The following is an 18,908-nucleotide window of genomic DNA, read 5'->3' as shown; positions in this document are numbered from 1 at the left end:
GCTTTGGTGGGGTGACTTGATGACAAAACTTGGCGTGCCGACCAAGTGAGTTTACATGGTGAGTGAGGTTAGAGAAGCAACTGTATGGGGCAACTTCATAAGCACACTGAGTGAGCCCACTTGCTGGGGCAAGGTGGTAAAACCATTGGGTGAGTCGACTTCGTGAGCTGAGTTAATGAGTCAACTCGTTGAGGTGACTGGGTGGGGGTGACTTGGTGAGCTGACCTGGAGAGTTGGCCTAGGGGGGGAACTTGGTGAGTGAACTTAGAGAGTCGACTTGGTGAGCGTACTTCAATTGTCAGCTTTGCGAGCTAACTTGGCCGGGAGCCAGCCTAGCGATCTAACATGGTAAGTGGGCTTAAAGTGGAAACTTGGTGGGGCAAGTTGGCGAGCTGACTTAGCGAGGCCACTTAGAGATGTGACATGGTGAGCTGACTTGGTGAGCAAGCTCGATGAGCGGACCTAAAGATTGACCTTGTTGAGGCACTTTGGTGGGGTGACTTGATGACCAAACTCAAAGAGTCAACTTGGCGAGCATACTAGTGCATTTGGGTTCATTTTTTGACCTTCATTGATCAAATTTTTGACCAAATTTGACCAACCCATTAGTCAAAATTTATCTGGTCAAAATTTTGACCAACTCACTGGTAATTTTTTTTTTAGGCATTCTATAAAACAGTCACATGTCTTGCGTATGATATGACATTTTGCATGTATCTTGCACTCTCTCTCATCCAGCTAATGATGGATTACGTAGAGTGATCTGAAACCATGATGCTAAAAAACACACAATCAAATCCAAAATGAACATGCACTACAAATGGATTGTGTAAATCTGATATTGGTAAAGTTGCATGCATGTCTACCAGGACAATCACAACTTAAACATATATTTGTCCTGGTAGACATGCATGCAAAATTAACAATATTAGATTTCCACAATCCATTTGTAATGCAAGTTCATTTTGGATTTGATTGTGTGTTTTTTTTAGCATCATGGTTTCATATCACTCTCCGTAATCCATCATCAGCCGGATGAGAGAGTGCAGGATGCATGCAAAATGTCATATCATATGCAAGACATGTGACTATTTTATAGAATGCCTTAAAAAAAATTTACACCTTTCTGTTGGTAGAAATTTCTACCTTCGTTGGTCGAAATTTTTGACCTTTATTGGTCAAAATTTCTACCTTTTTTGGTTAAACTTTTTTGACCTTCGTTGGTCAAAATTTCTACCTTCATTGGTCGAAATTTTTGACCTTCACTGGTTGAAATTTTTGACCTTCATTGGTCAAAATTTCTACCTTAATCCACGAAATTTTTAACCCTCGTTGGTCGAAATTTCTACCTTGCTTGGTCAAAAATTTTGACCTTCATTGGTGGAAATTTCTACCTTTATTGGTCAAAATTTTGACCAATTCCTGTTAGAACTTGCACATGGCAATTGAGGTTTTTCGACCAACGTATTGGTCGAAATTTCGACCAACATAAGGTTGGTCGAAATTTCGATCGGAAAAATTCTGACCAATGGGTTGGTCGAAGTTGGTCGAAGTTTGGTCGAAAATTGGGTCAAAATTTTGACCATTAATGGTCGAAAAATGGTCTCAAATGTACTAGTGTGCCTTAGGGTGATCACCAATTTGTTCCTCCTTTTGAATAGGAAATACCCCTATGAATTTTACACTAGACAATCTATCTTGAAATTTAGTGGGAAATAAGATCAACCTGAATATATTTTGCATCAACAGTCAATCACCAAATCCATCAGATGCTTAAAGCAATATGGTTAATTATGCCCATATTTGAAGTGTTGAAATAAGGATTCTGAATAGACTCTATTTCACATGGAAAGTTTGGGCCTTTAAGATTCATATATCAATCCAATATTTAAGTCCCAATGACTCAAGACAATGGGGCATACTATCACCTTTGAACATTGAGTACCAACTAAGATAAGTGGAGTTCAAAAAAGTGGACCTAGCTTTAAAAACTCATTTTCAAACAACCCATACTTTTAGATTAATCTAAATAAGTTCAATTCATTGACAGGAATTAAATTTGGTCATTGGTTGATCACTGGAAACTCATTTTTTAACTTCTTTAATGACTGTCCACTTTGTGTTGATAGGCCTTGGAACCAACTTTGAAAACTGACAAGATCACCTAACTAAGCCTTGAAACTTTGCATTCATGTTCTCTGGTGTATACTCTTTCATCCTTAAAAATCTCATTTCATGATGATCTCTAGTTCAAAATTTATTAACTATTGAAGTTCCCTCTTTGAAAATGATTTGCATTCAAACATGTCAAAATACAAAATTTTCCTTTGGATTTGGTTTTCAAAATTAGTCAAATGACCACTTATGGACCTGAAATCTGGGACATATGTACACTTTTATATGGAGATTATAATGGTGCATATTAGGTTCATGATGTAAAACAAGTTGCATTTGAAAACTTCTAAATTTGGCTTCTAGGAATTTCAAAACTAGGTATATCAGTAAAACAAAGTTTTTTGCAAATGGAATAGAGCTAGGAAAGTGTGCAAACAAATTCATGAGAACATAAAAACTGACACAATTGAAGTATTTTTAGGTTGGAACATAGTGGTGCAATTGGTTTAGGTATATCTATCACAATTTCAAAGTTACAACATCCCAGATAGGGGTACCAATTAATCTACAAATGTGAAAAATAGTGAAACCTTAGAAATTGCATTTGGAATCACGTTTGCAAATTGATCAAATGGATTTTTCATAAGCTCCAATCTAGTTGATAGCACGTCTCTAACCCCTATAATGTAGTGGTAAAATAATTTCCTCATTTTGGTCATTTTTTCAAAGTTATTCAAAGTCAAATAGGGCTTCTTGGATTTCTAGATAAAATGCATCAGCAAGACAACAATTAACAACCAACTTTGGGATACTCAAAACCATATCAAATCATGTTGAAATGACTTGAAATATGAAACATAGGTTCTTTTATATGCATACTAAATAGTCCCATAGTGAAGGGTCATGAAACTTAACCGAGTGCAAAATATTCAAATGCAAACTAGCCCTCTTAACACAATTTGACACTTAGGCAAAATTGTAGATTTCTCAAATGCTCAAAACATCTCACAAAATGACTTATAATTTCAAACTAATGATCTGGGGTGTGTGAAAATACTAAATGAAAGGTGAATAATACCTTAAAAACATCATAGGCCTCAAAACAACAACCAGACACATATGCACAAAAAGCATTTATAGGGGCTTTAGCAAATTTTCAAATTGGTACTCAAAATCCACTTGCAATTTTGAGTCTGAATAGTGGCTTTGTTCTGGGATGCATTCCCCTTATGGGCATGGAAAGAATTCAAATTTCTAGAAGAAGTAGACCATTCAAAAAAACTTTCTTGAACAACACTTTATTGAAAGTAAGAAAACTACTCTTAATTGTACAAATGATGGCCCTAGGCCACCAAAACTTCAATGGAACTCCTTAACTCTGTCATAGACTTGATTTTCATTTCTTTCTTCTTAAGGTAAGATCAAATTGTCACTCATATCAATTTCACAAAAAACATCAATACCTTAAACCTCTTCATTTGGAAAAACAAAATCAACATATTCACTTTCATAGTACATGGATAAACTAGAAACAACCTCAAAGTCTTGCTCACTATGAAATATATGGATTAGCATGCTCATGAATTTCATAACCAATTTGTAAACCTTCTTCATCATATGATTCATGCATGCTACCCAATTGAAACACAAAACCTTCATACTCAACTTCATGAATGAAATTAGACATACCATGAGCATTTAAAACTTCTTGTTTAACTGGCTAGCATGTGAATGAGCAATCTGATTTGTACTCACAAATGTCATCCGCATCAAGGTCTCAAATTGTTTCAATGGGATCCAATGGATCTTCACATTTCTCAAAAAATGTATTAGAAACACATGAAAATCTTTGCCATTAAAATCTTGACAATAAGTTGACTGATCCACAACAAGTTCTTCATCAAATATTTCATTACCAAGCTCACACAATGCAACCTCATCATCACAATCAATATTAGTCCTATAAGCAAAGCAATCTAAATTTTTACAGCAATATGACAATGTATTATCATTAAGATTGTAACCATTTGAATCTAAATTGTCAACGTATTCATTAGACAATAGATTAATCACTCAATGCAATGATCCCTAATGAACATTATGACAAAGAATGAGCTTATCAATAACAAAATCCTCATCATATAAAGCATTGTTAAACACTCTAAAATCACTACCCATTTCATTATCATGAAAACTTGTAGCATATGAAGAAAAATCAAAACTACATGAAGATTCATTATCTTTTTCACCCACCAAGCATGTAGAATATAAATCAACATTATTTTCCTCAAAAGGATGAGATGGGAGAAGCCACCCATCACCTTCACACTGATGTAGCCAAAATTCCTCAAATAATAACAGAAACATAAGAGAGAAAGAACACAAAAATAAATATTAAAACTCCAAATCATTATTTATTCATTGTCCCAATTCTCTTCCCCTACAATGAGAGGAAATACAAATTTAAATACAAATCCAAGATTACCATTTTTGGTATTTTTTTCATAAAACTATTTTTTCCATTTTTGGTAACTTTTTAAAACAACTCAAAAAAACTGAATTTTTTTTGTGAAGCTTCCTAAAACTATGATAAGATGAGCTGCCAACTAACATTCAAAATTGGAAGTAATATTTTGAGGTTATTAATAAAAATCAACTTTTTAAAAACTAAGAAAAACATTAAAAGCTTTTTTAAAAACTATGAAAAGATCATGGATCAGAAAGCCACTAAAAGCTCCTGCATCACACACTTATCATTACATGTTGATGTATAAACATTTGAAATAAATATATGTTGAAGATTAGAATCATCTGTTGTATGAAGTGTATTATGAAATGGTAAAATTGAATTATTGTCCTGTAACTTCATCACTTGACTTAACTAATGAGTCATCCTAATTTTCATATACAACTTCATAATGGTCATGTACAAAGCTACGTGGATCTTCCTCACATATGGTACTTTAATTAATCATCATCTTATCATTATATTGTGTAGGAAAATCACTCTCAAGACCCTCATGATCAAATTGATTTATATAATGCAAAGGTGGACATGCACTTTCAGATTTGGACGAACAAATTATACCTTATCTTGTAGAGGAATGTTCACTTTCACTAATGTTCTCTTATTCCCATATTGCTTCTTATTCATATGAAGATAGATCAGCACCATCTATGTCACCAATCTCACTAGAATAACAAGTTGTAGCATCATCTTTCTCACAAGATTGTGAAACATATGAGTCACTTCTTTCTTCGCATAATCCTCTCTCATGCCATAATGGATTAGTAACTTTGTTTTCATTATTTGAAATAAAACTTTCAGCTTCTTCACCCATATGAGACTATATTATATATGTTGTTGCCTCTTCGTATGACATATTTTTACACAATATTAGGCCAATATTTTTATTGGCATTATTTGAATGAAAATATTCAGCTCCCTCATTCATGTAGGACTGTGGTGTATGCAAGAATAGAGGCACTATTCACTACTGTAACATTTGAAATATATGCATTCTTATCACCAATAAGATCAGCCCCATCTTGCAATATGGAATCCTCATCAACCTGTATTTTTAAATCTTAATTAATAGCTTGATTATGAGCTATAGTAGAGGTAGAAACACATTGATTCAAAGCTGAAACATCAACATGAAGTTCATCCTTACTCTCACATGCATTATGCCAACAAACATTTCTTGTGAAATGACTTCTAGTTAATCCATACTTCATATTTTTTTCAATCTCTATAGCTATCATGAATGTTTGATGCAACATCTTAGGTTCTTTATCCCTTAATAAGTAGCTCATTTTCCCATCAGAGTAAAAAACTAAACACACTTGATCATCAGATCTACAATTCTTAGGGATCTCATTTAAAGCTCTTGCAAATATAATCTGAAATTCAGGAACAAGTTCACCATTACTAATATAAATATTCAATAATTTACTAAAAAAATCAAATATTCTTTCTCTTTCTCCAAATTGTTCCATGTAGGCTGAATGTAACTCACTCTAAGATGAGATATAACATGCTAGTAGAAAATAAAACCAGACCCTAACATCATCTTCCAAAGTTTGAACAAATAACTTCATTCAAATATCCTCATGAGAAATTCCAAAGTCACCTATCAAGTCACTAAACAACTGAACATACTAACTTGCTAAATCCAAATGTTTCCCTTTAAACTTTGACAAATTCTCAGCAAATTTGAAATAAAATTTGACATATCTTAGCAAATTTGAAGCTATCAACTCAATCAAAACCTCCAACTCTTCAAATATACAAGAGACCCAACTATGTCTCTACCACATTGACAACCTACATACTTTAATACTTGAATGAGAAATTTTGTAATTAATTCCCATGAAGTGTGTAACAAACCATTTCTTATTTCTCCTATTTAGTGCAAATCACTCAAGGGAGAACACACCTTTGAACAACAAATGTCATGAAAGGAAAGATTCATGAAAATGAAAATACCTTCAATGCTTGATAGCTAAAAACTACTTCTCTACTTGAAACAATAGCAAATCTAATGATCTCATCAGACCTTCTCATGGAATTAAAACTATAGAGTCTCCACCTCTTCATGAAGAGGATATCATTGCTTAAGATGAGACTTCACATATTATAACTTTTGTTTCAGCACATCACAACACATAACAAGACAATAAAATCTTTCAAACCTTGCTAAGAACATGTAACCAATCTTCAAATATGCCTTTTATTTGTTGTAAATTGATCCTAAAATCATTTATATACTACATCGGCACATAGTGTAATACCCCAAAATTGGCGCATTGTCTTTCTAAACCAATTTTGGTGCATCAATCTTACAACATCAAGTCTCTCAATCAATTAAGTCCTATTGTACTAGGCATTTTTTATTATGATTATCTTTAGTCAACCTAAGCATCAAATATAGAAAACCATTAATTTGCATTAATCATATGCTTGTATTTAATTGGTAAATATTCACAAATTAATTTAATTATAAGTCCTAGTACTTTAAGTAAAATTAATTCACCCACTTTAGCTAAAATACACATGAAAAAAAAAAAACTAAATATATTTGATTAAATTAAATATCCTCATCTTAAATTATTGAATTTATTTGTTCAAATAATTGAGAAAATTCACTTGTGAGGTCATATTTAATTTAATTTAATTTAATGTATTCTCTCTTCAGTTCAAAATTGGAAACATTGAGTTAACTCAAATTAGAAAAAGAAATAAATTAGTTAACTCCTCATTCATCTCAAAAGCAATCAGTTAACTCCTTCTAACTGAATCTTCTTTAGATCTCCACCATTCATCTACTTTAATCTCGATGATCGATTGGTTCTAGGATTTTGTAAAAGGATCATTATGCCTCTCATTTCAAAAGGATGCATTTATTTGTTGATATCTCTAGTTTTGTTGTCTATTAGTATCAAACACTTAGTAATATATAAGGCAGAGTTGGTCAGTCATCATTGCAACCAAGTTACTCTATATAGATCGAGTCATGTATGTATAAAGACTTGTAAATAATCTTGTAAATGTCAAGCTCCGTAGGATCCAAGCAAGTCTTTGGTCGCTGAGTATTCCTATGCAAGCTAAGTTCAATAAATATTGACCAAACAGAAAATATGGATGTCAAGTCATATAAAAGGTGTCAAGTTAGTTGAGGTTGAGTATTAATAGGAAGAACAATTACAACCAAGCATTGGAGATAATATGTGTCAAGTAATACATTTTGAACAAGAATATATGAAATGGCACAAACTTTGAGGTAAACCATTTTGAGCTGACATATAAATAACATTTAATGATCGTAGAGTTTTGATTAAGTAAAAACAAGTTTTAAAGAACTTGAAACCTTTTGCAAAGTAACCAAAAGTCTAGAGAGAAAAGCATAAAATCTAACATCTAAGTCTAAACACAGAGTTCACTAAATAATAGGCCTCCAAAAAGGGAAAAGAAAAATAGGAAAATAGAAGGCCATCTAGAAATAGAGCTGAAAAGATAGCCAAGGAACAACAAAAAACCAATACTCAAACAACTACATAGTCTTCAACAGGTCAACAGCCTAGTCCACCAAGATGTGCATATGCCCGGGCGCGTTTGCTAGGTCCCTGGTTCTCAGCAGCAGTAAGGGAATCCTATCCTTTATCTTGCTCATGCTTTTTTAGGAGATTGCTCACATTATCTGCCATAGTCTTTAATGCACTACTATTATTATCAATTATTTTCTTGATCATCTTTTCAATATTATTCACCTTGGCCTCCAAGGTTGTCATCTTCTTCAGATTATCACAATTAGCCTTCTCTAGCACCTTATTTTTGGCTTCAATCTTTGGAATCTTTTTCATAAGGTTTTTAACCTCTTCAGCATTTCCAATAACCTCTAAAAGCCTGTCAATATGTTGTCCTAAAGTGTGCTCCCCTCTAGCCAATTTTCTTACCTGCTCAACTTTCTTAACAATAAACTACATTTGTTGTTTCAAATTTCCAACCTCATTCAGAATGGTCCCAGGGCTTCCTAAAGGTCCTTTAGTAATGTCAACCTAACCCTCATCCTTGTCAAAATCTGGGATTTTCTCCTGATCCCCATATTCCTCTTTTTCCAATGCCAAATTCTTCATATAATTCTCAACACCCTCCTCTAGAGACCTCATCAATTTTCTCTTCCTCTCCATTTTGTGAGCAAGAATTTCATCATTTGATGGGGTCAAAACCCTATCATCATTGTGACCCTTAATATCCAATCCCTTTCCACTACTCCCCTTCTTCTGGGAACCTCTCATCTTTTCCTCAACAAAGTCACTACCACAGTCAGATTCACTCACCTCAACTTTCCTCTTCTTCTTTTAAGAGTTGCGCCCAATACCATTAAATAACATTTAATGATCACAGAGTTTATTATAGAGGTTGTTACACATTTTGACATGGATCATCAATCCCTATGAAGGTGGTACAACCAATCAAATGAAGAGGCTAAAAAGAAAACATCCATATTGTTGATCTAATTCTAGAAGACTCTATAGATTTCTTTATAAGGGTAGTTCCAAACCCTTTTTTTGTATGCATGCAAAGTATTGTGAATCAATATGAAAAGGAGTTAGATTTTGGAGGCTACAAGAGAAGTTTTGAAGTAATAGAATATAGCAACCTAGTAAAGTAGTGAAGAGAAGAGAAAGGATATATCACATAAATGATTAGATCAGAGATTGGAAAGAGAGGATCCATAATTAGCATTTTAAGTTCAAACTAAAGGATCAAGTAGTGAATCATTTTGGCAAGTGAATCAGGGTAAATCTCTTAACAAAGTGGTCCTAACAGGCCTATGTAAATCTCTTAACAGAATGTGTATTTCATTATGAGTTTTAAATCCTTTAAGAAAGGTATACCTAAAATTATTTGTAAAGCTCTTAACAAGGCAGACCCCTCATAGAGTAGATCATCAAAAGTGATCAAATTTATAGCCCTAATAGGAAAACTTTGTTACTGCAGTAGTGAACATTTGTGGATGTCATCCCCACCCAAACTTTACCTTCACCTTGTAGGGTTTATGGGTAACCAAAATCTCTTGTGTTGTGTGTTTACATTTTCATGTTGATGGATGTGATACATAGTTAGATCTATTTTAGCATTTGAAGTTTTAAGTTATGTTATGTATGAACTAGATATGAGATGGATTTAAGTGGTGAATGCAGTCAAGTTATTTTAAAGGATAAAAGTTCAAGTGATCCTGATTCACACCTCCCTCTCCCCCCTCCACTGCTTAGTGTCTCATTTTCCCAATAAACTTCCAAAAATTAGTATTAGAGATTTTTTCTCTTAGAAGAAGTTTACTTGAGAGTTGAGATCTTGGAGATGGAGGCTTACAAATTGGGAAAGATTATTGACAATCAAATGATTGACACCCAACTCATACTATAGCAACTTGAAGTAGCAAGAGAGGAACTAAGGAGATCCCTAAGGAAAAGAAAGGATATGGCTATTCAATAGAATGACACACTTTATCAAGAAATTGATACCAAAGGATTGCTTGATAGTGGGAATTCTAATGAAAGTGATGTAGCTATTGCAAATCTATTGGAAAAGAATACTATTATGAATGAAGAAGTCAAAGGATTGAAGAGAGAACATGAAATCCAATAATTAAGGCTATGTGAAGTGACTAAATAGAAGAAGAAAGGTGAAGAAAGTAAATTTGTAGCTAAAGGAGACAAAAGACATATGGCTATTAGACTTGAAGAAAGACCATCTGATTTGCAAAAGCTTACAAACACTTAGCCAGACATGATGAATCGACTGCTACTTGTAAATCAAGACTAAAAAAGAAAGAGATGGAGATAGAAAATTTGAGATCACAAAGAGACCTACTATGGAATGAGTTAAGATCTAAGAAAGAACTTTTGGAAAGGATAAACAAAACCAATGAAGCAATAAGATATTTTGAAGAACTAGTGAGATCACCAAGGTCATCTAGTGACACTTCTGGATTCGGAAATATCAAGCATAATTCATCTATTGAAGAAGGAGAATCATCCAAGAGTGGAGAAAATAAATACAAAACCAAAAGGAAAAATGGCATGCTATCATTGTGGCAAAATGGGACACACAACAAACAATTGTAGAAATAAGACTAGTAAGCGAAACCCTAAACCTAAGTTTGTTGGTAATTATTTTAATTGCAAGAAACATGGTCATCAAGCACATGATGTAGATCAAAGGTGATAAATACACCTACTACACCTATATTTGAATAATATTGTTACAATTTTCAAAAGTATGGACATAGAGTACATGAATGCAGATCACAAGCAAAATCTAACTAGATAACTAAAAGGCAAGACAGTGCACCTAAGAAAGTAACTCTTACAATTGGGATTGTAATACACGATATATTTGTCATTATTTTAGAGAATAGGGTCATATTACAGAAAATTACATAAGAACACATTTCAAAGGCAATTACAAGAAATGGTTGAATGAAAGCATAGTTTGTTTTAGTTGTCACAAGATTGGTCATGTGAGCAAGAACTGTAAGACCCGAGCGTCAGCACTAAACAATAAGCACATCAAAGGAAAAGACAAAGTGGATGGAGAACAAACAAAGAAGGAGATGAATCAAACCTATAAGAAGAAGGTAGAAGCTGGAATCAGTGGAACAAGTGAAGTTGAGATTGATCACCCAATCCAATGGAGAAGGTGATCACTCTACCTCAAACTAATCAAGAAAGGTATGTAAGAAACTACATATTTGATGACATATCTTACATCAATTCCTAACAAAAATTGTGCCAAAGTTCATATTCACATAGGATAAGCTGCATTAGAATAGATTTATGAAAAGAATAGTGTAATGGAATCATTTGAATTATTTATTATCAAGCATCAGTAATACTATTTGTATTAATCGAGCATTGCAATATGGATTGAGTACTCACAATGATCGAACTAATGTGTTGGCCAAGTTAGATGATATTGATTGAGCTATATAATGGAGACCACATTAAAAGTGTAATGATGACCAAGACAACTAGATTCCACCTAAATACATATGCAACATTTATGAGAGCCCTAATTTGAATGAATGAAGGTATAGAACAAAAATTTGAAAGCATTTTACAAATTTCAAGAGCCCAAGTGACTTGAGAAAATTGTGAAGCAATTTCTAAAGGGATTGAAAGTGAATTTAAAGTTAAAGGAGTGATTGAGTGTTGATTATCAGTAGTGTTGAGTTGTTCAAAAAGAAAATTTTAAAAAACCTGACACAAAAATGGCATCTAGATCATCATCAGTTGTAAAGAATCAAGGAGAAGAGGTCAGTAATGTTCAATTGGTGAAGAGTGACACTTTTTCTCCACCTAAATATTGCGCTATTCCTAATATTTCTATGAAAGGAGATTCAATGAGTGTGTTATCATTGATACCACCTAGGGTTATTATGATTCATGATGTATGGATTTGTTACATGTGTAAAATTAGTGAAGTAGGAGACTATGAAATTTGTTTGGCATACAAGAAGTTGTGTAATGAAGGAATATTAAAGGACAAGTTCATTATTGTTGAGAAGAAAGCATTAATGTGTGCCTTAGATTTTCTAAGAAATTTCAAAATTGAATGGATCAAGGTTGTGTTGAGCTAAATCCATGACATGGAGTTATGGTTGGTGAATGGGATGGTCAAAATCATGAAGAAGATTATTCATGTTGTCACAAGATATCCAACATTTGATAAGAAAAAGACAATGTGATGTCAGAGCAAAGATGTAGTCGAGGTAAACACCAAGGCTGAGTAGAATAGATGTAGCATGTCAATTTCAAACATCACTAATCCATTGATTGAATTTTCAATGAGAGTGATTGCACACAAATTCCACCAGTCAAGCCGACTGAATAGTGTGTCATGTATGGCAGTAGATCAAGCTTGGAAGATTGTGATGAAATACCATGAATATGATCTTTTATCAATCAGAAAGACTAAGAATTCAATGTGTAAATTTGGATCACTAATAATGTGTATTTTCTTTTATGTTCAAAGTAATTTTCCTACTATATAGAATGTTGTATAGGAGCAAGGAAAAATTGCCACTAAGAAGATGAGTGAGTGTATTGAAAATTTGGGAGATAGTTTTGAGAATGTGTTAGATGGATATTTTGATGAATTTAAACCAAAAAATTAGGAGAAGAACAAGGATTCCTATATCCTTTATTGAGAAATACTATAATGATGTGTATTTTCTAGTGGACACTGATTATACATATGTTCAAGCAATTAAACTAAGGGTAGCTTGGCTTAAACCATTTGGATATAAGATTGATATTAATGATGTGAGTGCAATAATTAGTGCACTACTTACTGAGGAAATTGATGCAAAGGATGAGCCCTTTGGCAAGTATGAAGAAGAAAAAAGAAAGAATAATAGTAGATATTAAGATTGCTTCTACTAACAAAAAGTGGAAGAAAATGTTTAAAGACCTAGACGGAAACTAGGCACACAAACTAAAGATGAAGGACCTTAGATGATCACACAAGGACTTAGAGAAGATCAAGAAAGTGATAGTGACATAGAGAAAGAGGAAGAGAGTGCAGATAAAAAAGGAAAAGCCTTAGCACTCATCTCACCACCGGAAAAGAGGGCCAAGATAGTAAAAATCATAGAGCCTAAGGTGAAGAAGACTATAAAGAAAGTAACATCTAAGCCCCCCTCTCTCCTCCTGCACCACTCAAATCGAGAACCAAGGCAGAAACAATAGCTAGTGTCTGTTGGAAATATAAGAGGAGTAATTGAGAGGAGAGGGGTAAATCAGTTACTATAAAAATTAATCCCAAATCCCTTAGATGTCAGTACAAAATAACTTCTAAAAACTAATGCTTGGCAAACATATAGAAAATGTTGTAACTCAGTAAACACTGAAAATGCTCAGTAAATACTTAACATGAAAATCTTAATATATTATCTGTGATTACTAACACTTTAATTTAGGTGCAAACACATAAGAGAAATAGCATAAACACATTTGATACCAAGATTTAATGTGGAAACCCAATTTGGAAAAAATCACCAATTGCAACTAGTTATTGGTTTTCACTCTTCTAAAGTGAGCCCTATTAAGAATCAACCTTATTAAAGGTTACTAAACACACTGTTAGGTGTAACCCTATAAGAGGATTTAATCACCCTATTAGGAGTGGCCTTGTTAGAGTTCTTTAGACAATTCAATAGAAATGCCACTTTGTTAGAGGATTTACAAATAGCTATTAAGCCAACTTTGTTAATAGATTTAGATCACTACTACAATGGTTAGAGAGTAACAATGGCATGACCTGATTTGGATGCAATTGAATTGTTGATTACAGATCTCAATTCTAGCTTGTATACTTGATCCTTTTTTATCAAATATATCTTTTCAGCTCCACAAGGATATTTTTTTTATCCTTCTAATTTGCTTCTTCTTAGCATCATCAAATCTTCAATTATCTTCCATGCTTTTTCACTTTCTAAATCTCAACTTGACCTTATATTGTATCTTTCATATTATCAAGTCTACTAGAATACAACTTAGAATAATTAATATTCATCTCCTCAATCAACTAGAACCAACAAACAAATCAATTTGAACTTAATATGCCAAAACAAGAAAATCCTTTGTTAGCCAACCCTGCTTGGTAGACACTAATTCAGAAATGATTTTCCTGTGTTAACCAAGTGAACTCGGTCAAGACTGCATATTCACAAAATTCCTTTGGTAACTAAGTGAGTTCAATTAACACTAGTTCTATCCAACATTTCCTTAATTAATTGAGTGATCTCGGTTAACACTCAACTTCCTCAAATTTTCCTTTGGTGCCTAAGTGAACTCGGTAGATACTATCTTCTGAACTAGGCAAACTCTAGAATGATCGATAGACACAAAAAATTGTCTTCAATGCTTGAGTGAGCTTGGCATACACTAATTGGTAATGATATGACATTTTGTGTAACATCAAGGATAATACACAATTAATCAATTGTTTCAACAATCTCCCTCTTTGGCATTGATGGCAACACAACATGTCATAATACAATAATAATTTTAGAGCAAGAATAAAGTAAGGAATTATCCTTAGTTTCATTTTGATTCTCATCCACGATAACTCCCTCTATTAGTGTGAACTCTTCCTACCTTTAGTTTCTCCCTCTATCAAAAATCTTATGTCTATTACAACTTCTTATAATAGCAAACTCTGCCTTTGATATCAGACCAAGTTCATTCTCCCTTTTTACATCTCTTTCTCTTTTTTTTTACAAAATTTCTATGAGATATGATGGAAAACTTCTCCCTATTTGGAATCTCATGCCAAAGAAAATATTTAGTGAATATAAATGTACCTCAAGTACTAATTCATTTTCAATATACCCTTGTCAATACTGCACCAACTGATTGATTTTCAACATGCTCTGGTCGATGCATCACTAAACTTCATTTAGTGAGCTTTAGATAAGGGAATGGCCCCTAGCATACCTCTTAGATATAGAAATGCATCCTTAGGTAATGGTTTGGTGAATATGTCTACAATTTGTTCTTTTGTATTCACATATTCCAATCTTACATTTTTTATCTTGCACCAATTCTCTCAAGAAATAATATTTTATAACAATGTGTTTTGTTTTGGTATGCATCGCTGGATTCTTTGATATATTGATTTCACTGGCATTATCATAGTATATGACTGTTGGATCCTTGATCTCTTTCTTCATTACTGCCAATAGTTGTTTGAACCAAACAATATTAGAACAATTCACTATTGCTGCCACATATTCTACCTCTGATGTAGATTGAGAGATACAATTATATTTCTTGCTTGTCAAAGACACTAGTCTTTTACCAAGAAAGAATACTCCACCACTGGTGCTTTTTCTGTCATCAATACTTCCTACCCAATCAACATCTGTGAATACTTTTAAATCCAAATTTCCTCCTATTTTGTACCATAAACCATATTCTTCAGTACCTTTCAAATATCTCATGATTCTTTAGATTATCATCATGTGATTTTCTTTGGGATTTTCAGAGAATCTTGCCACCATACTCACTGTTGATGCAATTTGTTAGGCCTTGTATGCACTACATACTATAATTTTCCAATCATTGATCTATATGTGGTTCGACCTACCTCTTTGGAATCATCATTTTTGGAAAGCTTATGTCTAGCAAACATAGGGGTTCCAACTAGTCTTGAGTCTTCCATTTCAGATTTATTTAATATTTCCTTGATATATTTAGATTGAGTAATGTAGATGTCATCTTTCTTCTGTTGGATCTGCAATCCAACAAAGAATTTTATCTCTCCAAACATAGACATTTCAAATTCTTTACTCATTTCTTCTAAAAATGCCTTGCACAAATCATCATTTCCTATGAGTAAAGTATCATCAACGAATATTTATGCCAATACAATCTTCTTGTGTAGTCCTTTGATATACAGACTACTGTTATCATTTGTTCTTTGAAAACCAATTTGTACCAAGTAGTTATAAAGTATTTCATACCAAGCTTTGGGAGCTTGCTTGAGACCATATAATGTCTTGTGTAATTTCCAAACCATGTCTCTTTTGCTAGGATCTACAAAACCTTCAAGTTGTTCAATGTAGACTTCCTCATCAAGAATTCCATTCAAGAATGCAGATTTTACATCCATTTGATAAACTTTAAATCCTCTATGTGGTCGATATGATAGTAAAGTGCTAACACCACCTAATCTTGCAACAGGAGAAAAAATTTCACCGTAATCAATACCTTCTTCTTGAGAATAGCCTTTACATACCAACCTTGCTTTATTTCTAGAAACTTTTCCATCTTCATCTAACTTTATTTCTGATACCCATTTTGTGCCAATTACATTTTTATCCTTGGGTCTAAGAACAAGAGTCCAAGTTTTGTTCTTCTCTATCTATTTTATTTCTTCGTTCATTTCTTCAATCCACCTTTCATTGTCCAAAGCATCTTTAACATTTCTAGGTTCAAATTCAGCAAGTAAACATGTACCTTTCAATTTCTTTCTTTCCATTATTTCTTCTGACTTGTCTCCAATGATCTGATTAGGTGCATGATGTCTTCTGACATTTCTTGCCAACACAGGTACATTGGATTTGAAGTTTTTTTTACTAATTTCTTCATGAACTTTAGTATCAAGCTTGGGTCCCACTTTCTATGACTTGGGTCCATTAGACTCGATTTGCTCTAGTAATAGCTCAATAGCCTCTAACTATGACTCAGGTCCATCAGACTGTGACTCGAGTTGCACTATCTACAACTCGATAGCTATTGGAGATTTTGGGAACTGTAGTGCCTGCCCCTAGGTTGCATTTTTGCTTTCATTGTCAAGCTCTTTTGGGGCTAGTTTCATGTTGATGGTTAGTAACGTTGTTATGAGATTATCAGATATTGTGCTATGGATTCATTTGATATGTGATGACACTCCCTAGTATGTAGCCTAAGTCTCTATAGATTTTGTGTACCTTTGGTGGTGTACTTATTGGTGTGCCTCTGGGATTAGATGTCGATTTTGTGATTGGAACCTTTGAGTTAGTATACTTTTAGGATTCCTAGACTTAGATAGTATTCTTATGCTATGTAATTTTGATAGCCTGCTTGGGACTTGAGATTATCTCCTCAGCACAGTGGGAGTGGGCCACTTAGGTTCCACGCGGTCGGGTGGTAGTGTATTTTCCACTCTTATCATTTGAGATCCGTCTGAGACACCGTGACTGATGCTTTCTTGGTTGGTATTTATCTTCATTCTGTTCTTGGGTCATTATGATAGATGATATACCTTATGATGGATGTATTTATTGGTATGTTTCTTATATTGATGATTTGCATATGTTAGATGATGGTATCCTATGCTTTACTTTGCATGTTAGTAGGATGTTTTAGGAGTGACATTCCTACTATGATAATATCGATGATCTCTTTGGTGCTTTGGAATGTTACACACGGAGGGATGGCTAGGATCCACGATGATCTAATGATGCTATTTACAGTTGGGAGGAACCATGCACTTAGTTATTTATGTTGTGATATATTATTATCTTTTATGATGGATGTTTATATCTTTTGTGATGATATATCATGTATGACATGTGGTTTCATTTACTTTAATTGCATCATGGATTAATATTGGATGTTGATGTACTTTATTTACATGGATGCTTATTCTTTTAAGCCTTTCATACCTTTTATCATGCATAGTGGATGATTGAGCTAAACTAAAATGTAGTTGCAAAAAGGACACTTGTATATGGTTTAAGAATGTTGGGTGTATCATTGTTATTTCATAAGAATGTGATGTTAGATGAATGGTTGATTTAGATGGGATTCAATGTTAAGGGATCTTTAAAGAATGTAATCTGTTATGTTATGTTTACTTTCAGTTGGATGTTACTATTGCTTCCGCAGATGTTATGAATGGTTTATCTTTCATGTTTTAAAAAAAAAATGTTTGGCAAACTTTAGGTTAATTCTTTGGATTCCTTGGCAGGGCATTACAGGAACTTAGGAAGTGAAGCCTCCTATATACCAAATAGGTTTGGAAAGGTATTAGGTTCATAGTAAACAAATCTTTTGTAATCCTCAGGTTCTTTGTTGCTTTCTTCTTCACTCTTTTTTGCAAACTCATCAATTCTCACATGTGCACTTTCTATGATTTTATGAGTAAACAAATTCAGACATTTGTAAGCTTTACTTTTATAGGAGTATCCTAGGAATATGCCTTCATCATCTTTGATGTCAAATTTACCTTTCCTAGATTCTTTCAAGATATAACATTTGCTGCCAAATACTTTCAAGTAACTTACATTAGGTTTGTAGCCATACCATAGTTCATTAGGAGTTTGATTTGAGTCTTTCTTCACCTATACTCTATTCAAGGTATGTACTACAGTGTTGATTGTTTCCTTCCAGTATTTGATTGCAACATTCTTTTCTATCATTAATGTTCTTGCATAATCCATGATAGATCTATTCCTTCTTTTAGCTATACCATTTTGATGAGGTGTACCAGGTGCTAACACTTGTCTTTTAATTCCTTTTTCAATGCAAAATTTATTGAATACATGGAAATGAATTCACCACCTCTATATGATCTCAAACATTTCAACTTCTTTCTAGTTTCTTTTTCTACTCTTTCCAAATACCACTTGAATCTTTGAAAAGCTTCTGATTTTTCTTTTAGATACATTGCAATCATCATTTTAGAATAATCATCAACAAAAAGAATGAAAAATGTGTCTCCACTATAACTCTCT

This window comes from Cupressus sempervirens, chromosome 11 (assembly GCF_028749045.1).
Source record: "Cupressus sempervirens isolate cs-2001-9-10 chromosome 11, ASM2874904v1, whole genome shotgun sequence".
NCBI lineage: Eukaryota > Viridiplantae > Streptophyta > Pinopsida > Cupressales > Cupressaceae > Cupressus > Cupressus sempervirens.
The sequence above is the reverse complement of the archived record's forward strand: the minus strand, read 5'-3'. Positions refer to the sequence as shown.